The 26,008-nt window shown below is 53.7% G+C and overlaps 2 long non-coding RNA genes across 3 annotated transcripts; both read left to right on the forward strand.

Annotated features, from left to right (window-relative positions):
* Positions 1 to 860: 860 nt before the first annotated feature.
* LOC142048592 (uncharacterized) lies at positions 861 to 17,022 on the forward strand. Of its 2 annotated transcripts, XR_012657504.1 has the most exons (6): positions 861 to 1,005; positions 8,051 to 8,134; positions 13,326 to 13,455; positions 13,964 to 14,070; positions 14,182 to 14,868; positions 16,464 to 17,022. It is a non-coding gene; the product is annotated as an uncharacterized LOC142048592 (long non-coding RNA). The 2 variants fall into 2 exon arrangements; XR_012657505.1 differs by lacking the exons at positions 861 to 1,005; positions 8,051 to 8,134 and adding an exon at positions 12,940 to 13,184 and having other exon boundaries at positions 14,182 to 17,022.
* A 2,805-nt stretch (positions 17,023 to 19,827) lies between these two features.
* LOC142048669 (uncharacterized) lies at positions 19,828 to 22,445 on the forward strand. Its single transcript, XR_012657512.1, has 2 exons — positions 19,828 to 20,006; positions 21,854 to 22,445. It is a non-coding gene; the product is annotated as an uncharacterized LOC142048669 (long non-coding RNA).
* The last annotated feature ends 3,563 nt before the right edge of the window (positions 22,446 to 26,008 follow it).

Here is a 26,008-nt window from a genome sequence, read left to right on the forward strand (position 1 = left end):
AGATGTCTTCATGCTGCTTGAGCTGCTCCAGGTATGCTGGGGTGTTCACAGTTATTCCAAGGCTCCTGTAGTTTCACTGGGCTTTTCCAGAACCTCCAAGTCACGCCTAAGAGCATTTTTCCTGGTCCCTGGGCCTGTTCTCAGACCGACTGGGGTTCTTTCAGGGCCTGAAGGTGTCCTGCCAGAGTCTCTTAGGCTTTCCGGGACTTTCCAGGTACTGCAGGTGTCTCTCTGGCTGGGGCAGGTCCCCAGGGACTGGTGACTCCGGGCCCTTCCGCCTGTGGGGGCTTCCTCAGGGCCCCGCGGCCCGTCGTGCCCTGCCGGGCCGCACCGCAGACCCGCGGGGAGCGTTCGGGATGTCCAGGTCCTGCTCCCGCTCCTCCCGCGTGGGCTGTGGGTCTGTTTGCCGGGTGGTCGGGGGAGTCCCTTCCGCCCCCTTCGCGGGCCCGCGCCGGGAACCGGCGTTTCCATAGCGACGGCTCGGCGCCAGCCCGTGGCAGGCCGGCGGCGCAAGCCGCGCCCCTCCGCACCCGCCCCGCCCCTCGCCCTGCCCCTCGCCCCGCCCCTCCGCCCCCTGCCGCCGCCGCCCCGAGCGGCTCTGCGGCTCGCAGCTGCCGTCCCCCGCCCCGCTCGCCGCCGCCGCGCTCCCCGCGGCGCCCCCCGCCCCGCTCCCCGCCGCCGCGCTCCCTGCGGCGCCCCCCGCCCCGCTCCCCGCCGCCGCCGCCCCCCGCCGCGCTCCCCGCCGCCGCGCTCCCCGCGGCGCCCCCCGCCCCGCTCCCCGCCGCCGCGCTCCCCGCGGCGCCCCCCGCCCCGCTCCCCCCCGCCGCCGCCCCCCGCCGCGCTCCCCGCCGCCGCGCTCCCCGCGGCACGACGTGCTGGGCGCCGGCCGGGTGGGACGTGGTGGAAGAGGCAACGTGGCTTAGCTGCGCCGGGGCGGGGGCGCAGCCCGAGGGAAGGGTGGTGCCGTCGTGCCCGAATTTGGGGGTCTGCTGGGAGCAAACGGAGGTCTGTAACTTTGAAAAGGGAGGCAGGTCTCATTTATTAGCAGCGATGAATGACCTTTTTCCTTTCCTTCTCGGGAAGGGGATGAGAGAATCTACATGGGTCGCTGTAAGCTTACTGTTCTTGGGAAGGGACAAAATACAGGATTTGCTGAGCCGGAACCGTAATCACAAAAAGAATGTAACAAAAGAGAAGCAAAATTCATAAGAAAAGCTGTGTTTGTGGTCGTGGTCTGACATGTGTCGATGGAGGCGTCCAGGAAAAGGCATGTGGGATGGAGGGAGCGTGCTGTGTTCCCAGTCAGATCTCTTCCTAGGTTCTTCCTTCCTGCTGTTACGATGCTCAGGGCAGAGCTGACGCAGCCTTGTTGCTGGGTCTCCTGTCAGTAATGATGCCCATGTCTTGTGCTGAGGACTGAGTGAGCAGCTCAGTGGGGCTGCACAGGTCTCGCGCTTGGTGGCATGGGCACCAGGGCTGTGGGTGTGCAGTGGGGGACACCGGCAGTTTGCACACAGCAAGGCTGTGGTCAGGGAGGCTTTGGAGAAGCCGCCATGGAGGCAGAGCAAATGGTGGGTGGGTGAAAGGAGACATCCGTTAGAAGTGCCTTCTAGGGACAGAATACCTGTAGAGCTATACTGAGGATGTGAGGTGGGAGCCTTACAGAAGTGAGGAATTTGGAGGTAGGTGGGGAGGGTAGGCCTGAAGGGAGGGCTCTGGCCTTTCTTTGCTGTGTACCCATCAGGTACGTGGTACCTGTGGGACCTGTCAGGCTTCATCAGTCTTGCCTATGGGCATTCTGACTTCCAAACTCTTACTTGCATTATTCCTACTGTTTGAAATGCACAACACGTGTATCACTGTGCCACCACACCTGTCACTTTGCGAGCACCACCTGAACTCACCAATCCCTTCTGCACAGATCAGATGTCTCATCTTGCTCTCCATGCTGAAGCACTGAGTGTTGCATTGTGGTGTTCTTGTATCATAGGTTTTCCTTGCCAGCCGTCTTAGAACTGGTTGTCTCAGGTTTGCTATCTCTCCTTTGCATGGGGGGACCCATGCTTTCTGTGGCCTTCAGCGTGCCTTTCCATGTGCCTCAGTTCCCTCAGTGCACTTTTCAAAGCAAGCCAGACCTTGCACAGATCAGGTGTGTCTTCTGTTGTGGGGAGTGCTACATCGTGGCATTCCAGGTTTGTAGGCCCTTCTGTCCACCTTTCTTAGACCTAGTCATCTTTGTTTTGCTGGCTCTATTCTCTAACGCATCAGCCTCAGGTCCTTTTCCACCTGCCTGTAGTGATGTCTCTACTGTGGTTGTCTTGGCCAAAGTCTTTCAGTCTGGCCATCGCGATGACCACCCTTTCAGCTCTGCTGGCCTTCCTCCAGTGGGAAGTAGCTGCTGATCCATCTTGCCTAGTCTGTCCTCGTGTTGTGCCATCTGCATCATGACCTTCACAGTTGAGGTCTTTTGGGTTAGCCATCTTGCTGTGTCAGTGCTGCTAACGATTTTCTAATGAGCAGCATTCTCTGGCCCTTCATTTCCAGCAGGATACCTGTGCTACGCTGTTGTGTGTTGTATGGTTTTTCTGGCTGGCATTCTCTTCTGTGCTTATTGTATTCCTCTGATGGCTTATTCCTGCATCTAGCACAGACGGTTCAGGGATGTTCAGGGATGTAGTTAGGCTGCTTTGTGATTTTTGTTGTTTTATTTCTTCCTGGTCTGGGGTTGTCTTGCCTGTAGGTTTCCAGCTGTGGAAGCAAATAATGGTCGTGAAGAGTGTATGGAGGAAGGAGGCGATAATGAGAGGGCACAGAGTGAAGGCAAGGAGCAGGGCTAGAAGCAAAAGAAGTTGCAGGATAGGGTGGCTGTCAGGGAAGTCATCAACACGGCCATTTGGGTGAACCCAAAGAGAGAGAGACCATGTGTTTTGTGGTACTGGTGGGCTGTTGGTTAATGGCCAATAAAGAGGTAGATGCCCGGTCCTTTCCTCACAGGCATTGCTAGTGACTGATGGTGGCACAGCGGTTTGGCTGGCAGCCTGGGACAAGTTTCTCCTGGATAAGTGCCAGGGCAAGAGAGCTCCTTCAAGTTGCCTGGGGCACCTGCGATTCTCATGCCTGCTAATGACGCCACCCGAAGGTAGCAGGGAAAGGGGAGATGGCACTGCACAGCAATGGTACCGGGCAGGGTCTGCCTGGAGGACCTATCTGATCTTCCCTGGCTTTTTGCCTCAACTTCTGGTCTGCGGTTTCTCCCCTAAGTGTGTGGCTGGCTATTGCAGATGCAGCCATGGTGCAGCTACAGGGAGGCAGGTGTAAGCAGACTTACAGGCCCAGGCCCAGCCCCTGGGCTATGGTTTTGTCAACTGTGCTAAGATGGGTGACAGCAACAAGGCCATCAGCACCCTCAAAGGCCTCAGCTGCAGACCAAGGTCACCAAGGTGTTGGACACCAGGGAGTCCCTTGGGGGTGGGTCAGATACATCTCAGTGGGGATGGACACCAGGGGGCCGTTCAGGGAGTGTGTGTGTGTGTGGATGCTGCGGTCCTTTGCAGGTAGGTGGACACCAGGGTGTCCATTGCAGGGGAGGGGAGCAGACGCCTGGGTCCCTGAGGGTGGGGCCCATGGGTGGGAGGTGGTTCTGGTGCCCAGATGCATGGGTCCTTGGGGCATACTGTCCCCCCACCCCCAGGTGTCCTGTGCCTGGCCTAGCTTGGTCTCCATCTGCAATGCCAACCTCTACACGAGCAGCTTCCCCAAGGACACAGGGCAGGAGGCGGAGCAACTCTTCTCCCAGTACAGCCACATCGTCACCTCCCACATCATCGTCGACCAGGTCACAGATGCACCTGGACACCTGGGTCCCCCCAGGGGAGGGGGGCTGCCCAGATGCCTGGGTCCCCAGTAAGGTCTAGGGAATGGGAGAACATTTCCTGGATCCTGTGGGTGGGCAGTGGGATGTCTTGGAGGGGATTCCTCGGATACCTGGGTCCCACAGGAGGGTCTGTAGGTGGGGGATTTCCCAGATGTGTGGGTCCCATGGGCATGCAGCAGAGTCTTAAAGCTCTGCCCCCGAAGACTCCCTGCGCACAGGTGTCTCATGCCGGGGGGGGGTGGGCTTCACCTGCATTGACAAGTGCGTGGAGGCAGAGAAGGCTGCCTGGGGCTGCCTGGGCAGAAGCCGCTGGGTGCTGCTGAGCCCATCACTGTCAAGTTTGCCAACAGCCTGGGCCCGATGTGGCTCACTTTGTCACAAGGCTGGTGCCGAGTGGGGACTGTGCCCCTCTCCCCTCTGGCCCAGGAGTCCAGGGCAGGGGTGTGTGTCTGTGCTCTCTCCTCTTTTTTTTTTTTTTTTCATTTGTTTCTTTTCTTTGGAAAGGGGGAGCTTTTTGGGGAGAAATAACAATGAGTAATAATAATGGTAGTGCTAATGGTAGTGAGGAAAGAGGCCAACGCAGTGAGTGGCAAATTGCCCAGTGCAAGAGACACAAACCCATGTATTTTTGTAAGAAAAGAAGAAAAAAGAAAAACAAAAAAAAATTCCTCTGAAGTTCCCCTAACCACCCCTTTGAAGGGAAGTTGTGGGGGTGTGTGTGCGCAAGTGTGTGTGAACCTGTAATGTGCCCAAGCGGTTGTTTGGAGGTAGGGCCAGAGGTTGTGATTCCCCAAGTGGGGTCACAGCATGTTTTTTTGGGGTGGGGTGAGGTTGATAGCACTAAAGTGGCCTGAGTCAGGTTGAGATTGCCAGGAGGTCCTGCTGCCCATGAGCCCCCAGCATCCCCAAACCAGGGAGCAGGTATTGTTCACGCTCCCCTGTCCCCACCCTTCTTCAAATACCCTGAAATGGACATTTTTGTCCCAACTGCCTCAGCTTGCTGGAGTGAGTGCTTTTGCTTGGCTGGTTCTAGCATCCTAGCCAGAAAAGCCCCATAACCCCCAACACCCCTGCCCCCTCCCCCCGCAACAGGCTGAGTCCCCCCCACAAGCAGTCCCATCATCATTGTCCTCATCATCTATTATTGTTGTTAGTATTACTATTATTATATATTTTCTCTTCTCCATCAGGATATGTTCTTGCTTTTCAGGGATTTTGTTTCCTATTTATTTCCAGTTCTTTGCTAGCTTTCCCCAGCCCTGGGACTCCCAGGACCCTGCCCCTCCCCCAGCCTTCCCCCCCACCCGCCCCGCCCTTTTTGCATCATGTTGTGCCCATTTGCAGCTTCTTGTAGTTTTAACTCATTAACATAGCTATTACCTGTCCCCCGTCCATGCATGCATGTGTCTCCAGGGTGGGTCAGGGACCCAGGCGTCCGGAGCTGCCTCCACCCCCAAGGATCTGTCCCCAGCCCAAGGTGGCTCTGTCCTGGTCCCTTCCCCTTTTTTCATCTCTTGCTCACTCTGCTTTTCTGTCTATTTTTTTTGTTCCTCTCTCTATCCCTGTCGCCCTATTATTTGTTGCTCCATCTTCATCCTGCTCTCTCTCCCTGTCTCTCTTTTGCCTCATCTCTCCATTAGTCTTGTTCTCTCTGTTCCAGTGTCCTGCTTCCTGTCCCTCTTGTTCTCTGAATCCCATCTTCTGCCTCCCTGTCCCTCACCCGTTTTCTGTACCTCTCTGACTGTCTTCCTGTCCTTCTTCCCTCTCTCCTTCTGTCCTGCTGCCCACTGCTGATTTTTTTTCTTCTTCCTTTATGTCCTGGTCCTATCACTCTCTTTGTCTTTCCCTGTACTGGTTTTGTCTGGGCTGCAGTTAATTTCTTCATAGTGACTGGTATGGGGCTGTGTTTTGGCTTTGTGGTAAAAACGGTATTGCTAACACAGGGCTGTGTTAGCTGTTGCTGAGCAGCATTCACACAGCATCAAGGTCTTCTCTGTTCCTCATCCCACCCCACCAGTGAGCAAGCTGTGGGTGGGCAAGGAGTTTGGAGGGGGCACACCCGGGATAGCTGACCCCAACTGACCCAAGGGATATCCCAGACCATAAGACATCGGGCTCAGCAGTAAAAGGTGGGGGAAGGAGGGGATATTTGGAGTGATGGCATTTCTTTTCACAAGTCACTGTTATGCATGATGGAGCCCTGCTTTCCTGGAGATGGTTAAATACCTTCCTGCTGATGGGAAGCAGTGAATGAATTCCTTATTTTGCTTTGCTTGCACGTGTGGTTTTTGCTTTACCTATTAAACTGTTTTTATCTCAACCCACAAGTTTTCTAACTTTTGCCCTTCCCACAGGGCAGGGAGTGAGCGAGTGGTTGGGTGGCACTGAGCTGCCTACTGGCGTTAAACTACAACAGTCCCTCTGTCCCTAATGCTTCTTTCTCCATCTCCCTCTACCTTTTTTCTTCTTTGTCCCTCTGTCCTGCTTCTTGTCCCCATCTTTTTCGTCTGTATCTCTGTCCTGCTGCCCGTCTCATTTTCTTGCTGTATCCCCCCGATCCAGCCAGCTGTCTCTTGTATCCTCTGTCCTGCTCCTCCAATGTTTTTCGCTTTCTCCATCTCCATCCTGCAGCCCATCACTTTTTTCTTTGCCATCTTTGTCCTGATCTGCACCCCTTTCTTTTTTTCTCTCTGGCTTTTTCCTTGTCCTTTTTCTCTCTGTCTGTATGTTCTGCTTCCTGTCCCAGTCTTTCTTCCCTCCTTCCTCTTCTCCCTTTTTCTCTCCCCCCCCATCCTGCTCCTCATTCATCTTTTTCTTTCTACCCTTCTATCCCTAAACCATATCCTTAGTTTCCAACATACCAAGGTGCTAGTCCCAAAGCAAGTTTTCCTTTATCTGGAGAATGTATGGTTTGTCTGAATGTATAAAAACATGTAAACCTAAAGATAAGGTGGGATTTATCTTCAGTGTTTCTTCACGGTTTTAGCTTCTCAACAAACAGCAAAAGCTCAACGTAAACTTATGTTTCAGTCTGCTTTGACAGGTGGTACCAGGAGGGGACAGTGCAGAACTGCCCTGTCAGTACAGCACACGGGGATGGTCTCAGGGAAATGTGGACAACCCTGTGACTGCTGAAGGGCCCCAAAACTCATGTGAAAGACTGGGCTTTCTACCCCATCTTGGACCACCTCTCTTTTGGTCTTTGAGCTCCTCCAGCGCCTCCTGCACTGTACATGGCAGTTCTCCTGAGAGCCTGTTGCTCCCTGAGAGCCTTTTCCTGCCTGTGTAGTCCTTTTAGGACCCCTCTAGCATTCTCCCAACCCATCCTGCAGCCCTCATTCTGCCCTAGAGCTTTCTTCTCCCCCCGCCCCTGCTTGGACCTCTTTAGTCTCCTTGGGACCCCTCCTGAGGCTGCCTCTGTGACGCGGAGCAGGAAGCGCCACTGAAGTTGTCTGTGTTCTGTCCCTGGCCCCCTGAAGACATGTACTCTGTTCAGATCCCCTCCTAAGTTCCTCACCGTGTCCCTGAGCCTTCTTTGGTCTCTCTGGCCCATTCTTGTCCCTGTAGCACACTTCGAGCCTCTTGTTTCCTCCAGTAACCCTCCTGAGGGCTTCCTCATGTCCTGAAGCATGCCTTTTGCCCTCTCTCTCTGGGCTCCTCTGTCAGGCCTTGAGCCCCACCATTACCACTCTCCTTTGCTCCAGAAGCCATCCGAAGGTCCAGTTGTGCTCCAGAGACTTCTGCTGCCCATGTCGCTGCAGTGCTGCTGTGTTGCACTGTGCCCAGGCACTCAGTGTGGAGGGACACCCTTCTCCCTGCCCTCTGCTCTGCCCGATCTGGCAGCCAGATCCTCCTGGGTGAGCTCTCGCCCAGGGTGCCTGGGCTGCTGGATATGGGGCAGAGAGGATGGGCTGGAGGCAGGACATGAAGAATCATGCAGGTGAGAACCAGCTGCCCTGGGTGCCTGAGGTGGGCAGTGACTGGAGAGGAGCGGCAGGAGCAGGGCAAGATGGTAGGGAGGGAGGTGCATTATCAGAGGCAATACTATGGGCAGGAGCAATTTCTCCCTGTCCTCTGGAGGGAAAACAACTATGTCAAAGCTGTTCTGCAGAAATACTTGCCATTTATGAAACTGCATGACTTCCTGAGAACAGTTGTGTGCATGTGGTGTTGCAGGTCAGGACTGCCTGGGCAGGGATCCCCAAGTTGCGTGCCAAGCCCGTGGACCAGCAATCTGCAGAACAAAAGGACTCCTCAGAGGTATGAAACTTTCAATTTGCTCCTCTCAGGACCCATCCATTTGTGTTTGCATCTCTCACAAGCTTTTTATGTGCTGCCTTGTTCCCTCAGAAGCTTGTTTCCTTCTAATTTACACAATTACCCTGCCTGCCTTTTGGTCCCTGCAGGCTCTTCAGTAGCATCAAGATGCTTGTTTTTCCTTTTGCCCCATTCGATCTCCTCTTTTTTATCTCTGGTCCCCTCAAAACTTCTCCATTTGCTTTTGGTTCATCCCAGAAGCTTTGTTTTTCCCTCTCGTACCCTCTCAAGACCCCTTTGTTTGTCCTGATCCCCTCAGAACTCCTCTGATTTCAATCTGCTCCTCTCAGGACAGCTGGGCTTGCCTTTTGGAGGACACAAGAACCCCACGTTTACCCTCCTTGTACTGCCAGAATTGGCCCACCCAGCCCCGGTCCCCTTTTGTTGCCTGGGAACCTGCCTATTTGTGTAGCTTGCATCCCAGAGACCTCTATTTGCCTTTTTCATGATACAGAGCCCTTTGTGTGCCCTCTAGTCCCTGCAGGACTCTCTGTGGGACAGCATGTCCGGCCACAATCCTTCTCTTTGCATTGTAGGCACAGTGATAAACTGTCTGATTCCCTCCATACCCTTTCCGTGCCTTCTGTCCCCTTGAGCCCCCTCCATTTCCCTTCCAGGCACAGAGTCAGTGTGTGTGTCAAGCCGCCTTATCAGAACCACCGGTCTTCGACGGGCCTTCTCTTAGCTGCGTAGTCCTCTCAGGAGCAGTTTAGTGTTGCTCTGTGTGGACTCCCATGTCTTTCTCAACGCTTCTGAGGTGCTTTGCAATTTATGTTTGTTTGAGCCATTTAAGTGTCACTTACAGTCCTTGGTATAGTGTCTAATTCTTTTTTGTTTGTTTGTTTTGTTTCATGTCAACCCTATCCTGGTTTTTTCCATCCTTTGGGACTTGTTTATTTCTGTTAAGGGAGTTAGATGGAGAAAACTAGGAGTCTTGGTGACAGAACCGTTGCTGGTAATCTACAGGAGTCACTTTACAACTGGGGATATCTTAGAGAAGGATTCTCACAGGATTTAATTCCGCTTTGTCATTCAGTCCTATCCAGGACGTACTGCTGGTACAAGTTCAGCCATGTATGTGAATGTGTCTAGCATTGTATGTGTGGTGGTAACCACTTGTCAGGTTGGGCAGGCGGCTGAATGGATGCAGTGTCAGCACCTGCTGAATGAGTTGTGGGTTTTAATGGGTCTAGCCTTGTACACATGGTTTGTTTTTCCTTGTAGGTTGGACTTAAGAGTTGGAATAGCATATTCCTTAATTAAAAAGACACACACCCCCTTACCCCCCCACCAAAAATCATCCCCCAAAAAACCCAGCCGGGAATTTTTTTTTTCCTTTTTTTTCCTTCAGGTGAGTTTTTTCCCTCCCCCCTGCTCTGCCATATAGAGTCTCTCCAGGGGGAGTTGACTGTGAATCTGGCTGTCGAAGGGCCCATGGAGCTGAAGTAGATGGTCAGTGTAGAGGAGGATTGGGCTGTGAAGCAGGTGAGCGTAACTGGCTTGTGCGAGTGTGGGACCTTTCCAGTTTCTGGTGTCACCTGATGGGTGAAGCGTTATTCTTGTGTGCAGGTTTGGAGGGTGAGGACCCACTGCAACGTGCAGAGCTCCCTTGTTTTCCACCGGGAATCCAAATCACAGAAATGATGTTGCTCTGAAGACGCAGTTGTGAAAATGCTAAGGACAGCTGTGTATCTCATGTAGAATAAAGTTCTTTGTGCTGTGTGTGTGCACATGTGCTCTTCCTTTGAAATAAAGGTGAGCTGGCACGGCATTTCCACATTACGTATTGTAGCTGCTGTAACATGTCTGTCCTCACCGCAGCTCACGTTTGTTTCTGTAGCATTGCTGCAGTCTTGGCAGCATTGTGAGTTTCGATGGACACGCTGTTGGTGGAGCCAGTGGCTGATGGTACTCGGGTCAGCAGCACTGTGTCGGCTGGAGGCTCCCGTTGGCATAGTCGGGTGTGGCTGGTGGTGGTGGCACAGCCATGCCGCCAGCGGTTTGATGTTGTGCTGTGTCTGTTGCACGTGTGTTCGTTCCCCCAGGAATCCAGGGTTCCCAGAAAAAAATGGATGGCAGAGCTGGAGGAGAGCAGGTGATGGCTAAAGGCCAAATCACTTGCTTGGAGGGGTCACTCTCTGTGGAGCTTCAAGCTTGGGAGCTGAGGTGCAAAATCATCAAGTGTCCAAGCTGGACCGTAGCACTTGTCCAATCTCTGGTCACGTTGAGGCACTCTGGTTCTTTTTCCTGGGAATTCCCAAGTCCTTGGTTTCTACTTTTTGAATTTTTAATACTTATTTACTTTAAAATATTTAGGAAAAAAGCTTAAACACACTAACTACAGTAGTCTTTGGGAGTAAAAAATGCCTATACTCTACCCTAGCTATTACTTGAAACTTTGCAGACAGTAATTACTCCCAATTTAAGAGACTAAGGGGAGACCTCATTGCGGTCTTACAGCTTCCTCACAAGGGGAGGAGGAGGGGCAGACGCTGATCTGTTCTCCCTGGTGACCAACGATGGGACCCGAGGGGATGGCAGGGAGATGTGCCAGGGGAGGGTTAGGCTGGGCATTAGGGAAAGGCTCTTCCCCCAGAGGGTGGTGGAGCCCTGGCACAGGCTCCCCAGGGAGGCATCACGGCACCAGCCTAGCAATGTTCCAGAAGCACTTGGACAAGGCCCTCAGAGACACGGTGTGATTTTTCGGTTGTCCTGTGCAGGGAAGGGAGCTGGGCTTGATGATCCTTGTGCGTCCCTTCCAACTCAGGACATCCTATGATTCCATGAATTTATATAAGAAAATCACAAATAGCAGAACATAAATACTAGAGCACTATTTGGAAGGAATACCTGTAGAGAAACAACTCTAGCTAATAATAATAATAAAATAATCACGTGTGCTAATTAAAACACTTAGTAGTAAAGTACCAATTAAAATGTCAGAGTGTAAATAAATAAAAGGAATATTATTCAGGAGTGAGTAATGACTAAAATTAATTGCAGCTATTACTTAACAAACCAGGCAGTAATTATTCCCAATCTGTACTGTAATTAAAAAATTTAATAATTTAGAAATCCTTTTTGAAGTGATAAATTGGGAGTCACTATTAGCTAAATTTAAACATAACCATTATTAAATAAATTGCAGACATTAATGACCCCAAATCAGATACAAACTAGTAGAGTTTTAGCTTTTAAAACAAAGAGAATTGGAAACAAATTGGGTATTTTTAATGCTTAGACTATAACATAGCTTTCAGTAAGTTCAGAGGCAATAAACGACTCCTGCTTAGAAGCAAAATAGTAATCAAAGCATTAGGCTTTTAAATAAAGAGAAATAAAAATGAATCATTAAATAATGCCTGTAGATAATAAAAAAAAATCCCAGGCAGTAATGATTCCCAACCAGAACTAACATAACGTTAAAAGATTTAGATTTAAAATAAAAGTAAAATTAGAAAACTAACAGTGAGTGATGATTGCCTAAATTTAAACATAGCCTTTTTTTGGATGGGTACTTCTAAGTAAAGCTAAAATATAATTAATGCAAATTAAATGTGATTAACAAAAAGTTAATTTTAAAAACATTTAGAACAGTAATCGGGCATCATTAATGCCTATTATTTATTTAATAACATTGTTAAATTTATGCACTAACGATGCCCAAGCAATCTTATAATGATAAAAATGTCCAGTTATGAAGCAGAGATAGAATACCAAGTGGGAGCAGTTTATTATAATAATCTTTAATTGTAATTGTGGTCATTAAAGTACTCCTCATTAGGTTTCTAATTCATAATCTGAAATTGTGATTCAGAATAGTAATGAATCTTCCCTTTTGGATGAGTCTGGGTGTTGTGCTCTGGCCATTTTTCCTGCAGCACCAGCAAACGGCACCGCTCTTTGGGTGCCGGCAGTTCCTTTGCTGCATTTTGTAATATTAAATTTAGGCCACTTCAATAATATATTATTATCCAATTAAAAAAAATAGGTAAAGTAAAAGGAATTAATTAACTGCACCCAAGGAGTATTCCATTTAATAGCGCCGCACAAGCGCAGACACTTGTTATTTTTATACTATTATCTTACTAGACTGCCATGCATTCCCAACTGCTGTTCTGACTTGGAATAACTGCTGAGCCGGCTGATCACTAAACTCGAGCCTTGAAACCTGTAACTAGCAATACCGATTAAATGTCGATTGTTGCCTAAATATGCAAATAAGGCAATTATGCAAAACAGGAAGTCTCACACCTCATAAATAATGTTGCGTGTGTGGGGACACAGCAAACTGGTGGGGCTCCCACCACTAACCAGCACCCCGGGACTCCGGCAGGCTCCGCGCCAAGTCCAGCGGCTCCGTGGCGGCTTCACGGCCGCCGGGACCGGCACAGCCCGGAGCGAGGGCAGGCGCACGGCACCGGGGCCTCCCACCAGTGCTCCAGGGCAGGGTCGCCTCCCGGAAGCGCCCGTCAGTCCTCCGGAAGTCGCACTCTACGGGCCGGCAGTCCTCCCGGGAACCGGATGTGCCCGTCTATCCTCCGGAAGTCGCACTCTACGGGCCGGCAGTCCTCCCGGGAACCGGATGTGCCCGTCTATCCTCCGGAAGTCGCACTCTACGGGCCGGCAGTCCTCCCGGGAACCGGATGTGCCCGTCAATCCTCCGGAGGTCGCATTCTACGGGCCGGCGGTCCTCCAGGGCTCTGGGAGTGCCCGTCAGCCCTCCGGAAGTTGCGCTCTGGAGGGATGTTGTCTGCTTGGGACCTTGGTCCTTCCTATCAGTCCTCCGGAGGTCGCGCTGTAGGTAACAGCGCTCCTCCTAAACTACAGAAAATGGCCCAAAAATATCTGCAAAAATAACTAAAATTTAAAACAAATTAAAAGATTACGGTGGAAATGTCTTCTCCACAACAACAAGTCAACATAACTGCAATCTCACTCTCATGAGAGCCCAGCTCTTTGAGAACAATCAGGGATTGCTCCCACATGAAAGGTGCCAGGACTAAAAGCTATTGCTGGTCACCACTGTCACTTCGCAGCCCTTTCACAGCCACACTAACACTGGGACTTTGGGCTTGCCTAGCCTCCCAGCGGTCCCAACACTCTCTCCCACTCTCTCTCTCACTTTTGCCAGAGCCAGGCTCCAAAATTGAAGACGTCCAGGGATTGCTCCCACAGCAAACATGCTGGCAGCATCCCCCACCCCCAGCAACAGGCCCCTGGTGACATGATGTGATAGTGAGATGCTGTGGTAGGTGGTTAGGGTGAGTATGTTGTATGCATTTGTATATGGGGTTTTAACATTTTTCAAGAAAGCAGCAGGGACATAAGGCATAGTGTCTCTTGGGGTATGGAGCAGTTCATGGCTTTTCTTTATCACCCACAGAGTATGTTGTTGTCCCTAGAACCTTTGTAGCTGCAGCAGGCCCCTTGTAGTTTACAAGCATCAGGACTTCCCTTATTTTGTGGGCCTGTAGCAGAGCCCAGAGTCTGTGAGAAGATGGAAGATAGGAGGTGCTCACAGAACATAGAGCAGACCTTGGAAGAGTAGCATCAGACCCAGGGGCTTTAGGACTGCAAAACAGGGCAGGAGCTGTGGGAAAGGGGTGGGGTTCCTTCCCTGACCGTTCAGGAGAAGAGGAGGGGGGTTCTAAAATTTTAGGCCTGGAGGATGGTTGGGAAAGGGAGGTGGGTTCATCAGCCTTTCTCAGATGGGTTTTGCCATTGGATTTGGGTGTTGATGGGGTCTGTTCTGTTTTGGTCTCTTGGCAGCTGATGTGAGGTTGCGAGAAAGTAATGAGAGATGCGGCATAAACTGTCCAGGCCTGCGCATTGCAACACATGGGGATGAACGTCAGACTCATCTCAGGACACATGAGGTATGTTAAGGTACATTAAAATGTACGCTCCAGAACTCTGAGGTCTCCGCTCCTCTGTGCCTTTTGTATACTGCATTCCTTGACTTAATTTTTGCATCCATCCCTTCACAGTCCATCAGGATGCCACAGTCATTGTTACCTAGAAGCATTGACTACTCACTTGTTTCCAGCATGGGCTTGTGTTGCTGTCTTCCCTGGAACTTGTTGGAGAAGAGGATGTGTGTTCGTTGTGCTTGTAATGATCTCCAGCCGGGGGTCTGTCTTTTATTGCAGTCCCAGGCATGCAAGCTTTTTCTGTGGTTCCCTTTTTGCCTTTTTTTCTTGAGTGACCAATGAGGTTTGCTCCAGTATCAGTGACAGCAGTTATGTTCTTTTGTTCTTGTTTATCTCTTGTGCTTTAGCACCAGTTTCTGTAGTCATAAGGTGTCCAATTTAGATCACTGAGTCACTGTGACACACTGTCGTGGTTTTTCCATCGGCCAACTGCCTCTGTAATTCTCTAAGGGGCTTTGTAGGGAATTGGGCTTAAGGGTCTGGAGCTGATTTTGTGGTGGGCAGTCTCAGTTGCTGCATGGTATAGTGTCCTGTCCTTTTGAGCTTTCTGTGCTTTGATATTTTCTGGGTTTTAGTTAGAATTTTTTAGCAGGATTTCTTTTGTTTATTCCTGAAGGTAAAGTCAGGTTTTCTTTTGACATCCAGGTCCCTGTGGCTCTTTCCTCTTTTTTTTTCCAGATATCCTCACCAGTGTTTTCTCATGACAGGGGGGCAGAGCTGGGAATGGAGTGCTGGGGCATCCAGGTAGGTAGTGTTGGGCTTCCTCCTCTCTTGATGGGGCTGATGCTGAGGAAGTGTGCTACATGGGTCGATAGTGTAAGTATATATTTTGTGGGTGCACAAACCCCTTTCAAAGTGTATCAGAGGGTAAGGATTTGGTGCTGTTCAGTATAGATGTTATCCTGTTCGGTGTATTTGTCAAAGACGTGAGTTTTGTGTGGGAAGAAGCCAGCTATCTGTCTGGCTTTGGGGATAAGGTGGGCTATAGGTGTTTGTAGGTCGCATCTTACTTGCCAGATGTTTTGAACTAGTTGTATCTGGTTTTCCTAGCGACTCACAAAGAGGTTTGGGGCACCCTGATGGCAGGTGCTGTCACCGAAAGGCAAAGCAGGGTCATAGCAGAGTTTTCCATTTATGGAGATGGGCTTGGCCATCTTCTGCACAAACTTCTGTTATGTAGCGATGGGGAAGGCAGCTTCCTTTCGATTGCTTGATGAATGAGAGGATGATGGAGCACACTGTAAGAACATAATAATCGCCTCTTCCTTTGGCAATACAGGCACCCAAGGGCCAGCCTGCATTCAAGGAATGGCATGAGGATATCTGTGTCGACCATCAGCAGAGGGAGGAAGCGTCATTTGGAGGAGAGGATATGAAGTGGAGTCCTTATTTGTTGTGTTCAGTTTTCATTGTGGAGGCAGGGAGGGGCTGGGACATGCAAAACAGGGTCCCAGACAGGGGTGCTGTCTATTACATGGGAAGCTGAGAGAGATATCCTGGACACTACTGGACAGGGATTAGAACCTGTTGGTCATTTGGGTTGAGTGCTTTTGGGGTCTCTGTGTTGCCAAGTCAGTCAAACGGATTTGTTAGTCTGTTTTGCATGGTGGCCTCTTGCTTTTGGAAAGCAGCATGCAACATCTGTGTGCCTTTCCCTATATGTCTTGACGTGGGCCTGGGATCGAAGGTTACGGTTCCTGAGTAATCAGATAAGGATGGACTATACGAGCAGGTGCCTGGTGTGGCCGCTGACCCCGGAGGCATGGCCCAGGAGATGAGGGGAGCTGTATGAAAGTGCTGGGGGAAAGGATGAGTGTGGGATATGGCTATTGGGGTAGGCAGAAGAATAGGGAAGGGTGTATGCTTCTTACAGGTATTACTGTGTGGCTTTTTTTTGAACTCACTGACGTTGCTGACTCAGCATGTCAGATCGGAGTGCAAAGCATGGATTTGCCGGGTTAGTGGAGTAGGGAAGTCAAATGGGGAAGGTTCATTGTTCGTTAGGGTGTTAGTCAGCATGCTGTTGCCTTTGTTTTCTTGTTGCCGCAGATGTGCAGCAGGGAGCCAGACGTGGAAGGGAGGAGGTGAACAGAGGTTGGCACATGTCTATGGAAAGATCGTGTCACTGTGAGCACCTACGACTAGCTAATGCTTTGTTTTAAAGGTGTGAAGTGACTCACAAAACTATGTGCAAAACACGATGTCTGCCCTGAGCTCCTCGGGCAAGGTGCGCGATGAACAGCAAACCATAGCAGCCGTTATTTTTGAGGTGTGGAATTGTCTGCGAGCAGGCGATCGCTTCCAGGCACAATGGTTGGTTTGTCTCTCTGATTTTCTAGGTGCCATGGGTGATGGTGGCCACAACATCCAGCCTTATTAGAGTGGGAGCAAGTGGAACTTCACAGTGCTTCCGAGGAGGGTACCATTGCGGAAGAGGTCAGCGTTGAGTGGTGTGACGCTGACTGATGGCACTCCATGTTTGGAGACGATGAAGAGGATCTGTGTGACTGCAGCACCATCCTACATGGCCTGTGTGGCCTTTTTAAAGGATGGCTTTTGAACCCCAGCATTTTGAAAGGGAAGTTGAGGGACTGATGCTGTCTTTGTGAGGGTGGCCGGTTGGTTGGGGGAAGCGGAGGTGGGGCAGGCAGGGGTTTTAAGATCAGCGGAGAGTACCGATCAGAGATCGATCACTCTTGGGCAGAGAGAGGGTGTGATGTCCTTTCCGCAAAACGCGGGCATCTGCCAGGCAGGGTAGTTCCAGCCTGTGTCTGTGGTGTTGTGTGGATTTTGTAGTCTGTACATCCCAGTACATCCCAGTTCCATCCCAGTACATCCCAGTACATGCCAGTGCCTCCCAGTACATCCCAGTTCTCTCCCAGTTCCATCCCAGTACATCCCAGTACATGCCAGTGCCTCCCGGTACATCCCAGTTCCCTCCCAGTGCCTCCCAGTACATCCCAGTGCCTCCCAGTACATCCCAGTTCTGTCCCAGTACACAGCGGTACATCCCAGTTCCCTCCCAGTGCCCTCCCAGTACATCCCAGTTCCCTCCCAGTATATCCCAGTACATCCCAGTTCCCTCCCAGTGCCTCCCAGTACATCCCAGTTCACTCCCAGTATATCCCAGTACATCCCTGTTCCCTCCCAGTACATCCCTGTTCCCTCCCAGTACATTCTAGTACATCCCAGTACATCCCAGTTCTACCCCAGTACGTCCAGTGCCTTCCCAGTACATCCCAGTTCCCTCCCAGTATATCCCAGTACATCCAGTGGATCCCAATTCCCTCCCAGTTCCCTCCCAGTACATCCCTGTACAACCCAGTACATCTCAGTTCCTACCGGTACATCCCATTTCCCTTTCAGTACATCGCAGTACATCACAGATCCCTTTTTTCCCCGGTGACATCCCCCCCCCCCGCTTCCCCTGGCCTCCTGTTCTGTGCTCGCTGAAGCCTTGTGCTTACGCAGGATGAGCAGAGCAGGGTCCTGGCAGTGCAGAGGCGAGGCGAGGCGCTGCCAAGCCAACGAAGCCCAAGGCTCAGCAGCGCACAAGTCCTTTGCAGGTCAGCCACTGGCACCTGGTCTGCCTGGCTGCCCCGTGCCCTGACGCACAGCTGCCCCCCTCACCCCAGGCAGCCTGCCTTCGGAAGGGCAGCTGTGTTCCCCTGATTGATTTTCTTCTTTAACCCTCTAGGACCTGTTGACTTGCTGCTCTCCCTGTCACAGCCCTGATGCCGCAGGCCTACAGCAACTGATGGGGCTCACTCCGGGGGGGTGGGGGGTGGGAAAGGGGACCTTTCTCCCCAGGTCGTTTGTGCTGCTTCTCCTCCCTAGGGCGTGGGGTGGGGGTGAGTGGGGCAGGAGGGAAGACAGTAACGGCCACCTAATTTTCAAAGCAGTTGAGTCGGAAGGACTAAAATGCTCGAGGCACTTTGGTGCTGGGTGGTGCGGAGGCAACGACTGACACTGCTGGGGCTGCGGGAGTGGGGAAGGTGCAGAGAAGCATGAGCTCTGCGCACGCAGTAACAGTTCCGTTATCCCGGCGAACGTGACCCAGAGCCGGCGCGGGTCTTGCCCCAGGGAAGAGTCACGGACGTCGTGCCGCTGCCGCCGTGCTGTGCTACGGCAGCCGGGAATCGCGCATGCGGAGTGGCGATGGTGGACCCTGCTGACAGCGTGCGGCCGAACCGTGGTACTGCACCCGGAACAGACGCATGCGCAGTGGCGACGATGTGTCACTGCTCGCTGCTGCCACCGAGTGACCAAACCCCCCTACCGCAGGCGGGAGCTGCGCTACCCTGGTGGGGAGTCCCCCACCCTCCCCTTACCCGCTCGCGGCAGTCACCGATCGAGCAAAACTGGCTACTGCAGACGAGGAGCGACACGTTCCCGATGGTGAGGTTTTTCTCTGGCCACTACTGCCACCGTGCAAGCAGATGCCGGTACTGCAGCCAGGCAGTTCCGTATGCGCGGTGGCTCTTTATTCTCTGCCCCCACTTCCACCGAACGCCCAAACCCTCGTACTGCAGGTGGGCAGCCGCGCATGGGCAGTGGCGCCCTTTTAGCTCGCTGCTGCCACCGTGCGACCAAACTGCGGTACTGCAGCCAGCAGCCGTGCACGGGCTGTAGCGACATTTTGCCGCGCTCACCTCTCCACACCACTTAGTGACACCCCCCCCCCGGTACCTGGTGACGGCACCGTGGGGGGCAGAACTGTGCAGGCACAGCCCTTAGCGACAGGTCCTGACCCCTTGCGATAGCCCGGTGAGGGTGGTGCTGATACCCCTATCCATGCTTTTGGCAACGGGCCCCGCCCCTGGCGATGGGTGGGTGGGCGGGCGGGCTGATGTCTGACCCCCCTGGCCCCACCCAGCTTAGCGACAGGCCCCGCCCCCCGGCAACAGCCCGAGCCTGTGTTTGCTCCGCTCGGGGTGCTCAGTTTGGGTGTTTTCTCTCCCCCCTCCCTCCCGTGCCGGGAACTCCAGGCGGCTCTCGTACGGCTCCCGGGGCCTTCACCCCCCGGGGGGCTCGGCCCGCCCCTTTCGCGGGGCGCTGTGGGAAGGGCGGGGGCGGGGCCCGGGGGTGGAAGAGCCCCGGCTCTGGCCCTGGGCTTCTCTGGCGTCGGTGCTCCCGTGTTCCCTCGGGCGGTCGCAGCTTTGGGGCTGTCTCAGCCCCCCGGGCAGGCGTGCTCTGGCGTTTAGAGAAGCGGAGGCGTTGCCTGAGGTAAGGATTCCAGAGCTTGGCACTCTTTGGCGGCATCTGTACTAGAAAGGTCCCTTGTGGCCTGCTTTGCTTTTTTTCTCCCGGGATGCTGTTTTGGGCGCTGAGGGGGCAGTGAGATGGGTTAGTGGTATGGTGTTCTGTTTGGGGTTTGGTTTTTGCTTTGCTGTTTTTTTTCCCCTCGTGAGATCATTTTATTGTGCTGCTGCAATTCCTGTCTTTACTGAACCCGGAACCTTGGGGGTTTTCACTAGTTGTGCCGTTCACTGTTTCAGGTGTTGCCTTGGCCTCTCAACAGCCGTGGCACAACCTGCAGCGATGCTGCCTCTCCAGGCCCCCGCAGGCCCCGCTTTCTTGTCCAGCCAGGCGGGAAAGCGTGGTTGTTGCAGAAACAGCTACGCCCTGCGACTCCTCCTCAGGTTGTTGGCTCGGCCCCAACAGCGTACAGGCTGCTGAGGTCACCGCCTCCGCGCGGGACGCAGGCGGCCCGGAGAGCTTTACCCCGCGCCATTTCCGTCCCCTCTGGGCAGCAGCGGAGCTGCCGCCGCTTCAGGCGGCCGCTTTCTCGAGGGCGAGGAGCTGGGATGACAACGGGCCGCTGCAGACTCTGGTCAGGGTAAGAGGCTGTTCCCTGGGGAGCCGGCGCAGGGGGAGCGGAGGTACGCACGGGCACTTGTCGGTGCCCCTGGCCGGTAAAGGGAAGGTTAAATTGTTAGAGTGCAAATAAATACATATTATTTAGGGAGGAGTCGTGACTAAATTTAATCACACCTATTACTGAACAAACCAGGCAGTCATTATTCCTAATCTGTAATTAAAAAAAATAAAGGCAGTCCTTTTTTATGCCATAAATAGAGTTGCGAGTCATTAATAGCTCAATCTAAATACAGCCGTTACTAAATCAACTGCAGGCATTAATGACTCCTGATCAGAAACAAAATAAGGAAATTTTCGAATCTAGAATGAAAATCGACCCGGAAAGCTAAATTGGGAGCGGGTAGTACTGAAATTGTAACAGGGCTGTTAGAAAGTTCAGAGGCAGCGACAGCTCCTGCTTCCAACCCAAGCAGTAAACGAAGCTTTAGGTTCTTAAATGAAGAGAAATAAAGGTGAGCTGTTAAACAGTGGCTGGGGTCAAGCGTAGCTATTAAGAAAATTTGCAGGTACGGGTGATTCCTGAGCAGAACTAACAATTCCAGAAGATTTAGATTTAAAAACTACAGAGCTAATGGAGTGCCACAACCGCCCGGATGTAACTGCAGCCGCTTTGGGGGAATGCCCCAGCCCCCCCAGCCACCGCTATTAATTACTGCCAAGGAGAGCGAAAGTGAAAGTAGAAGCAGTGCAGGTGAAGTGCGAGCAGTACGCTTTTTCCTAAGTCATCTCTTCGTGTCAGGAGAGGAAAGCAAATGGAAAGAAGATGTTTGCAGGGGGTCTGTGCTGGGTTACCTGCGCGTCTCTTCCGTGCGTCCTTGAGGAGACATTTAGCTCCTGTTGGGCGCTCGCAGGTGGAGACAGGGCGAGCTGGAGGCAGGATCGGTGCCGGCACTGATAAAGGGATGGGCAACGAGCGGAGAGAAGAGGGGGCAAGGGCTGAAAAAGGGTCACCGGTTCTGCAGGGAAGGCAGCGGGATGTGACTCGGCAACCGCTCTGACGAGCGCAGGGTCATTCGCTGCGATGAAGTCAGGGTCTGCGGTTGGCCCGGAGAGGCAGCAGAAATCCCAAACTCTTTGCAGGGGTACCGGCCAGATTAGGGCAACACCTGAACAGTAAAACCATTTAGGGGAAGCAGAGCTGGGCTGCACCGCGTGGCCAACCTCCCTCTTCTCCGTGAGTCCCAAAGGGGCAGCTCCAAGAATGTGCTGAGAATTCATCCCTTGCGCTAAAAATGAGACGCAAGTAGCACCCACCCGTGAATTTTATTTTCTCTCTCGCTCTGCGGCTCCTGCCTGCTTGTCTCTCCTCAGTGCTCACCTGCACCTGTGCTCGGATGGGGCAGCTGAGGGAAGGTGCTGCCATCTCCCCAGCCCCGGCGGACCGCCCCTCAGCTGTGTCCTCTGTCAGGGAGCGTCGTCATCTCTCCTGCCTCCCAGAGCGTGTCCTGTAGTGGCAGACGCGCGGGCTTTTCCCTGCACGCGCATACGGGAAGGGAAGGGAAGGGAAGGGAAGCACAGTGAGAGCTGGGCTTGTCAAAGAGTAATGGGGGTGGTGGGAAGCGTAGCTAGAACCGGAGAGCTACAGCGCAAAAGCGAAGCGGACGGGACACAAAAGTAAAATGGTGCACAGGAATGCTGAGGAGAGAACTCCCGCAGCACACAGGAAATCAGTGTCAGAATCTATTGTCTTCTGACTGCCAAATTAAAAATAATGGCACGCTTTGCAACGCTAAGCTCGCTCTAATCGTCTGAACTGTTTCTTTCCAACCCCCACCGCCCCCAGCACACCGCTCAGCCTCCTCAGCCTGAAATGCCTTGTTTTCCTTCTTTTTTTTTTTTTTTATGACAGGGCAACTTCTGTTCCCGAGGTGGTGCCTACGGTACAGCTATCTCTTCGAAGACAGTTTGGTTTAGGTCAGAGAATGTTGAGCCTGGACTGAATCAGCCTCTGTTTCTATTTCTGGAAATCGTCGGTCCTGTGCATCAAGCCCGGAAAAAAGGAAATATGAACCAAAGGACGTGGGGCCTGCAGGGCTAGGAAATTATTTGAGAAGAGGTTCAGTGGGGAAATGACTCTTTGTCTGTGGGGCGTCCAGGCAAGCAACCCAGCTGCTAGAAAGCGGCGCTGTCCCCAGGATGGCCTCGGCGGTCCCGTTGGAGTCGGGGCAACAAGGACAAGGCAGGGTGAAGCATCTGGCCTGCCGTGTGGAACGTGACTGTACAAAGCACGTGTGATGCACTGCAAGTTTACTTGTTTAAACTGTGAGTTAAAGAAGGTGTGCGGTTGCTTTGTAAACAGCCGACGCTCTAAAGCTACACCCATCTAATTGCTAGCTGTATTAAATCTATCGTATTGCTGTTTCTGCATTAAAAAATAAAAAAGAAAAAAACCAACACACCTATGTAAGCACTTCTAAGTACAATGGAAAAGCACTGTTTAACGCGTGGCATGTGTGGGTTGTTTTTTTGGGGTGGGAGGGTGGGGTGTATGACAAAAACCTGCGAGAGACACACGCACATATGCACATGTCATGTTTAGCGCTCACCTAAACCCAAAAAAGAAAATCCACTCTTTATTTTGCAGCATTAGCATTAGCTTCCAGCGCACAGCCTGAGCGCACACCTCTGCTCTCACCGTCTGCTCCCTCTTCAACCGTGTGTGGCTGTCATCAGCTTGCACAGGCTTTCCTCGTGCAAGTTTCCGCGACAGCTTACGAGAAGGCAGGGAAACCAACCCAGCAAGACGCGTAGTGCCTTCCTCTATGGGCTCCGTCCAGCCTTTGTTAAAATGAGCAGAAAAGAAATCTGCTGCTGCCTTTACCCTGACTGACTCTTACAGAGAGCATCTGACTTGACCCGCAGCAAAGCGATGCCCCAGGCAGCAGCACGTATTGGCGCGGACCGCGGTTTCACCCACCTGTTTTACTGCGCCGGTCCTTTCCCACGGCCGATGCCGCAGATGTGGCGCGCCCCACCCCCAAACCTCTTTACGAGGGTTCCCTGGGCTCTGCAAGTCGCCTGCTGGACGTGTTGCTGATTCAGGCACGGGCAAAGTCAGCTTCTTCGCTGGCCTCGGGCTAGGGCAGCCCCGTACTTGAGGGAAACTCAGAATATCTCCAGCGAGATCTCACTGGGAGGCTGGGACCTCGTCAGTAGGGGAGAAAGCCAAGCGACTGACACTGGAAGGGAGCTCTTTGCTAGGCTGTAGATCGTAAAGTTAACAAAGAAAACAAACCTGCCTTTTTAAAAATGCCCTCTTTGAGTCTGCCACATTTGATACGGATTTTTTAAATTGCAGGGTATATCTCCTACAGGCCTCATGCAAAGGGAAGTGAGTACCTCTGGCTCTCAGGACAAGGGGGTCCCTCAGGAGCCCAGGTGCTCACGCCAGCCGGCATCTGGCACAGCACAGGGCAGGAGCTTTGGCAGTAGTACGTGAGCTGAGAATGAGAGTTAGGCAGCACTGCGCGCTTCTCCTGTGAGCCGCCGAGGCTCGCGCGCTGTACCTTCCACAAATAAAAGGCCAGAAGAGTCAGCATTTCTGCTAGTTCCAGCCTCATCCGTACCCTCGTCGGTGTAGCTGTAAGCAAGCGTCCCGTAGCGACTGGGAGCGTGGCAGCTGGGCTTCCTGCGCTGCCTTAGGTTGTGCCCTTGGAGAGACCCTTCTCCGAGCCCCGTGAGCCCCGGGGTGGGTGGGCTGCGGTGCCGTTCAACGCTGAATAGGCACGAAGGCCTGTAAACAAAATGTATTTATATCGCACCCATACCCGGCAGCCAACCGCCGCTTTATTTACGTATTCTGCACCTCCTGCCGACGCTTTTAAACTTAGCCGATATTGCCGCAGTTTTCTCTGACGGGGCAGGGGACTGCCACGCTGCAGGGGGAGTGTCTGGGTGTCTCCCACGGACACAGACGTCCTCAGCTGGGTAGGGACAGGGTGAGAGCTGGAACAACTCTGCTGACATGTAAGGGCCGTCCCAGGGCAAGGCTCCTGGGTCTGGGGGCTGAAAGGCGAGCCGCGCTGGGTGGTTGGTGTGGGAGTTGTGGAGCAAGTAGGGGGAAAAAAAACCAACAAGAAAAAACCATCCAAATGTTTCACAGCAGGTAGAAAGCTAGGCAGAAAGCAAACTGAATGCTGTAAAGACAAAAGCCGAAAGCCGGCTATGGACTGTACAAAAAGAGTCAGTGCCACGGAAGGAGGTTATTTCTTCAACTGACCATAGGAGGCTTTTTGTGAGAAAACACAACACCTTTCTGCTACGGCGCGGTACCGCAGCAGTAATGGGCCAGAGCGTGCGAGCGCCTTTGGCAGGATCGGTAACGGCCGGGGCACGGCCGAACGGCCAGCCCACCTTCCGCACAAGGAAAACACCATTCCCCTGGAACGCCACGCAGACCCAGGACAGGTAAGGCGGAGGCCGAGCCCAGGCGCCCCCATTGCCAAGGACCACCTTGGCCTTGCAGCGTCTCACGCTTCGGGGTGTTTTGCAGGCCGTGGCTAAGCTCAGGCCCCCTGCTCGTGGCTGCCCCCGGTCGCCCGGCGCCGGTCGGGCCCCAGCCCCCAGCGCGGTGCGGCGCAGGGCAGTGACCCAGCAGGGCGGCCCCCCGGGCCCCAGCCCCCCCCCCCCCGCCTGCGGCCAGGCCCCGCGGCCGCCGGCCACTTCCTCCTCTGCCCGCTCCCGTCGCAGACGGCTCGGTATGTGTCACGAGCGGCAGCCGCGTTCAGCAGCTCTCGGAGGGCGCGCGGCTGTGCCCGGCCGTGACCGGGGCCCGCAGGGGTTTCCCGCTCGCCCCGAGAAGGCGCTGGCCCCGAGCCGGCGCGTCCCGCCCCGCCCCGCCCGGCCCTCGGCGCCCTCGCGAGCTGAGCGCGGCCCGGCCAGCAGGGGGCGCTGGCGCTCACCGGCTGGGCGCGGTGGCGGGGCCGGTGGGGGCCGTTCCTTCCGGCCGCCCTTTAAGGGCCGCCCCGCGGGGCTCGGGCTTCCGGTGGCGCGTGCGCGGCGCGGCGGAGCGGGGGCGGGAGCGGTGCGTGTGGCGGGCGGGTCGCGAGGCGTCCCTGTGCGGTGCCGGGGCCCCTCTGCGGCCCGGCGTGGGAAGCCCGCGGCCGGCGGAGCCTGCTGGGAGCTGGGCGGGGAGCGCCCCGGCGGTCCGGCCGCCGGCAGCCATCCCCTGCGGTGTCCGGCAGCCCCTCGGGACGCCTGGAGGCCTGGCGGTGCCCGAGCCTCGCCTGCGGCAGCCGCCTGAGAGAGCAGCGCGGCCGTGTCCGGGGGCCGGAGAGCGCTGGTGGGTGAGTTCGGGCAGCGGGTGGGTCTCCGTGTGAGGTGAGGCCTGGCGCGGGCCGGGGGGTATCTCCGTGCGGGTCGGGCCGGGGGCGGGGCGGGGGCCGGGCCCCGCAGAGAAGCCCCGGTCGGGCATCGTTCGCTTTTCCACAATGTAGGGCTCTCCCCGGTTATTTTTTGTGTACTGTGTTTTGGGTCACCTGAAACCCTTTGGCCGGTTACGTTTGGTGCGGGGAGATGGCAGGTCTGGAGCCTGAAAGATCTCTGGTGGGGGGTGGGGGAGGTATTTCTTGCCTTAAAACTCTGAGCCCACCTCGTGTGTCATGTCGTGAGTCTCGTGACTGTGGCAAATGGCTGAGTCGGGCGTTTTCTGATAACTAACTTCTGAACGTGTGCGTGTGTAGGCACGGGGAGATTTGTGCAGTGTGACGGAGCCCCTTGTGCTTCTGTGCTAATGTCTACCTGTTCTAGACCTCCAGAGTTGGAAAGCCTTTGTTTAGTGCCTAGTTGTGCCTGCGTAACAAATGTTTTAGCTGCTGATGGGTTATACCTCTGCTGCGAACTTCTTGCTGGGTGGCTTGATTGTTTCTGGTTGTCCGTGTAAATCTAGGCAGCTATTTTCTGCCCGGTGGTGAAGCCTATCGCTTTGGATAACAAAGGGCAGGAGTGCAATAAAGAAAAAGGTGATTCGTCTGCTGCAGCTCCTTGGAAACAATTTGTTCCTTAT

The sequence above is a fragment of the Phalacrocorax aristotelis genome, chromosome 26 (genome assembly GCF_949628215.1).
Source record: "Phalacrocorax aristotelis chromosome 26, bGulAri2.1, whole genome shotgun sequence".
Classification (NCBI taxonomy): Eukaryota; Metazoa; Chordata; class Aves; order Suliformes; family Phalacrocoracidae; genus Phalacrocorax; species Phalacrocorax aristotelis.